Consider the following 5,158-nt stretch of genomic DNA (forward strand, 5'->3'; position numbering starts at 1 on the left):
TGTTGCGCTTTAACCTGCTGCACCAGGGAGGGCCAGAAATTATATTCTTGAGGTGGAAAAATAATTAAGAGGGACACAACTGATGGGGACCAGAAGACGTTGAGAAGATAATTATCAAATAAAAATAATTTTTCATTTTTGTAAAATTTGTAAGAGCTTTGCTATAGTTAGTTGGCAGATGAGTTTTAGCAATGCAGATCTTCACAGCTCACAGAGGTAATTTGGTGAAGCCCAGTAAGAAAGAAAGGAGGAAAATTATGGGTGTCTGAAGTCTTTTCAAAAGATACAATGCCAATTAAATCTTAGAGATCTGCCTCATCTATATGTACTTTAACTCTGCAGACAAACAAATATTTAAGCCCAGGGTTTATGTGCAGAGTGAGAATAGAAATATTTCCCAGTTTCATCTCACAAAGACTGAATTAGTTAGTTGGTGTTAACTGTAACAATTAATGCAACTCCTTTGCAAAAACCTCAATACCTTATTTTAGTTATTCCCGAGAGTGCAAGGAAAAGGAGTCATGTTGTTGAAACCAATTTCCTGGTAGAAATTATTTTTAAAAATTGTACTGAAAATGATGCTTCATTAATATGAATCAATAATGCACTCTGACTACCAAAAAGCCTAACATAATCTCAGGCTCCACTAATTGAACTGAAGCTTCAAATCACATAAAATAATATTTGTAACATACTTGAGTTTATTAAAAATACTTTAAAATATATGTTTTTCTAGCACCTACACTTTGAGAATAAAAGCATGCTACACTGTACCACAAAAGAGAGAATTAGAAATCACACAACAGCTAAAGCATTTTTTTTCCTACTGATTTTGAGCCTTAAGCTACTTTGCCTGATTGTCTGGAATGCTATTTCTCTTGATAGTCTCATGAGGATCCTTTTGTATAGATTTTAGCTCAAATATCATGGCCCAAAAGATGAACACTTTGATCACTCACTGTATCTAATGGCAGTGTCTCTTCATCTTGTTTATTGATGGTAAACATAATTTTATAGCAATATACATTATTTTACATTCCTATATCTGCATATTCTGCATCTAGAGAATGTGCTTTACGAGAGGAAAATTTTTCTCTGCCCAGCTTATTTCTGTATGCCCTGCCAAGCATTACACTTGGCACACAGTAAGCCATCGACATCTACAAATGAAAAGTGCTTTAATAGATTGAGGATCTCTGGGCTAGGGAAGTTTGAAGGGAAATAGAATGCTTCATTGAAATGGTCTGTGTTATGCAGAATACACATGAGCAATAATACATTTAATTTGAAAAGGGACACATTTCATTTCAAAACAGGGAGCTATTTCCATACCATTAAAGTATTCTTCCATGGCAAGAGTTGCCTTATGCAGATGGAATAAGACAAAAATAATAATAATCAAGTAGAAACTACATGCTCATTTGTTCATTAAACTGTAAAGCCTTGAGAATGGCTGAGGTGACCTTTAAAAGAATCCTCGAAACACTTAGACCCCTGTGATATAATCCCTAATTTGCTGCACACTTTATTTCAAGAAGAAATTCTCAAAAACATGACCAGGTAGTGTACCTGGGCCCCTCTGCAGTCCCTGAAAGGCCAAACTGAAGCCATGACAGGCTTCAGAATGCTTCTGAACCAGCCAGGCCTAAGTTTTGGTTATCAACAAGGCACCCAGGCCAAGTTTAACTGTAAATGTCCTAAACTTGGTCATCCCATAGCAACAGCCCATTAGCAAGTAGGCAAGTAAACAGTACATATCAGAAAAATGCCAGATGTCCTAAGGTAGACCGAGTGTGGAAGGTTACATTTTACATGCATAGACCAACCTGGTTAAAACAAGATAACTTAGTTCAATGTCAGCCAATCAATATACTGCTGAGCTAAAACTCCCCTCTGCTGAGCTGAAACTCCCCTCTTCTGTAATAAAAACCCTGTTTTCCCTGAGCTTGGGGCTCTCAACTTCAGCCACTGTGTGGGTGCATGTTGGGAGCCCAGGCTGGAGCTTGCAAGAAAGACCCTGGTGTGCTTTGCATTAGAATTGGCTCCTTGGTGGTCTTTGGGAAACTCAAAACCTGGCACAACATCCCCTAAGTCCAGCTGCAGACTGTTAATATCGCATCTCTTCACAGACCCGAAAACAATATTTTCATGGAACAGAACACTAAACTCAATCAAACGCACAGCTGATTAAACCCAAAAATCAATGCATGACGGGTTTCCCGCCACCCCAGCGAGACCCCTAACGAACCTTTTCCTGAGTCAAAACAGGGGACGCAAAGAAACAATTACCATTCATTTCTATGGAAAAACGGTGAACCTGCCCAGATTTAAAGAAATTCCCTGTAAAACCTAACATGACACTCACAGAATCAAAGGTGGAAGGCTACCATAAAGACCCAGCTGCAGAGAGAAGGTTCTGGAGAAGGAGCTTGGCGGGAGCTTGGGCTGATGCAAAACGCATGCGCTAGTGCGAATTTGCGCAGACGCAGTGAGACCGGCGCGGCTGCCTTGAAGTGGCGCAGATGTGGGCAAAACTCGCGAGGTCGGAACTCGAAAACTCGCGCAGCCGCAGTAGGTCGGCGCAGGCCCTCAAGGCCACGGCTGCCACAATGCCACACAGAAGTGGCACAGCCCACACAGACGTGGTTTTGCTTTTCCACTTTTATCGTCTGATGTGTTCGCTTGGCCAACACGGGCTGAGAGGTTCGTAAAAGCAGAGGGGCTTCTCACAGACTTGCAGAAAGCCTGGGCGCCCGCGTTTGACCAACATTCTGTGGTGGCTATGGGTGTTCTCCATGCGGCTTGACTACGTTTTATTGACTTGGAAGGTGCAGGATTAGGCCCTCCCTGGTGGCGCAATGGGTCAGGACGCAGCACTGTAAGCTGCACGCAGCTGTTTCTGTGTGAAGTTGATCCCCACCCCGGAGGTGACCACAGGGCACCGCAGATCTCTCTCACCCGCTGCTCCCCTCAGCAGTGTGCTTCGTCCGTCTGCCTGTTCTGTTCCCCACTCTGTCCCTGGTGAGTCCACTCACACTCCGCATCTCTGCCTGTACCCCAGTTCTTTGTGCATAAATGAAAAAAAAATCTTAAAAAAAAAAATGCTCTGAGGCCACTTGGCTCCTGCAAGGTGTTTTCCCACCTGTGGCCTGGCTGTTACATTGAACCCCTACCAGGAGGAGAGGGGCACGTTTTGAGGAGTGTCCTAGCTTTACTGAGGTTCCACACAATTTCCTTCGATTAACCAAATGACAGACTATCAAAATTTATTTTAATTTAGATTTTTGGGAAAGCTTTCTCACAAATATGAAGAAACAGCAGCAATGACAATCTCAGTCTCTACGAAAGCCCTGGCTCCATTTAGTAGTCAAACCATAACTTTTAGTTTTTATTTTTTATGTGTGTGTGTGTGTGTACATATACACACACACATAATTTGAGACTTCAAAAAAAAGTCATTTTTAAACTTTTGTTTTTTTGATATTTAAAAGATATTACATAGTCAATCTTATTTACCCAAGCAAGAGAAAAATTATATATCCGATATAAACTTAGAAGTCATGTTTTGTGACAACCCTTTAGAGTACAAATTAGTTACCGTGAACCGAAAATTATTTTAGATCATGTGTTTATAAAACATGTAAGCCTGTTTTTTTTAAAGACAGGATGGAGAGCCAAAAGGTGACCTAAAAAAGGCACAGGGAGCAGAGAGGCATGTAAAAAAGTGGCTCTTGTTTCTTAGCCCTGGCCTGAGTGAGACAGATGTGGGTAAGAAACTCATGGGGAGGTTCACTGTGGCAGTGCTTAACTTGATTTTGATGTTGCTCTCTTCCCCAGACTTGTCTTGCCATTTCTGACCCATTCTATGTGTCCCTACTTTCAGGCTTTGCTTTGGGCCCATCCCTTTTGAGGGGACTTTTACCTACGGGAGGAAGGGTCACTTCAGATGTTTGATTTAGAAACTATCTTCTTGTCTTTTCTGTATTGCACACTCTTTGTATTAAACTTCCTTTCCATTAAAGTTCTTACATGTTTTCTCTTGATACGACAAATGACAAACCCATTTATAGCACACAGGTGTAACTCTTCAGGGGTGCCCTCTCCCTGTCTTATAACTCCTTTCTATTTCCTGTGACCACTTCCTGAAAGATGTTTTTCCATCTGCTGTTTGCCCTCTTAAATGAACCACTACCAGGTATTTTCTCCACTTTAAAGATGTTTATTTGGATTTCAAAGTGGCCTTTGTTAGGATTAGTCTCCTTAGAAGTAACAGAAAATGTCTCAGTTATTTTAAGTTAAATGAAGAGAATTTACTGCCCCATAGGCCTAAAATTTCCTGGCTTTGATCAGCTGCATTCAGAAGCTTGCTCTGTTCTCCCACCATCCAACTTGATAGGCCTTTATTGACATCAGGGTGTCATCCGAGACATTATTAAATAGTGATGATCTGTTTCCCCACCCCAGCAATTCAAGAGTTCTAGAATTTCTGACCTTTGATTTTATTGGGTTACCTTGAGTTGAAAGAATTATTCTGGAAAGAACTGAGTCTGAGCCAATCCTGATCATCCTCACAGCATGAACTGATATGTGGACAGTGAGGACTATGCCCTTAAAAGGAAAGAACAGCCAGTCTTTGTTACTAGAAAGTGATGGAAAACAATAGTCAGTACAACAATAGCCATTCAGGACTCTTCCTGAGTGTGGGGAATTGGTGCAGTTACTTTACTCTGAGCTTCATGTGCATTCCTAATTTCAAAATCTAGTTCTCCTTCACCTCCATTTTAATTCATTGCTTTAAATCAGCACCTGATTTTTTCTGTTTCCTGACACAATCTTCCTTCCCTTATATGCTGGCTTATTTTCATACTCATTTGTGGTTCCATCATATCCTTCTTGATGCACAGTGATCAAACCACATAACCATTTATATAAAAGTAAAGAATAACTTGGCTTTCAGGGAAACAATTTCACTGGCTTTTAAAATTGATGCTGAATTTTTTTTCTCATTCTCTTATAAAACAAATGTAAAGAAAGATTTACAGTTTTTATCTAGATTTCAGTTCTAATATAATTTTACAAGTGTTCATTTTACAGATGTGTTATATTGGAGTTATTCCCATATAGTGAATGTTGTAAAGACTCCAGATTTTCTGTCTAT

This window comes from Condylura cristata, unplaced genomic scaffold (genome assembly GCF_000260355.1).
Source record: "Condylura cristata isolate star-nosed mole 26May11 unplaced genomic scaffold, ConCri1.0 scaffold00021, whole genome shotgun sequence".
NCBI lineage: Eukaryota > Metazoa > Chordata > Mammalia > Eulipotyphla > Talpidae > Condylura > Condylura cristata.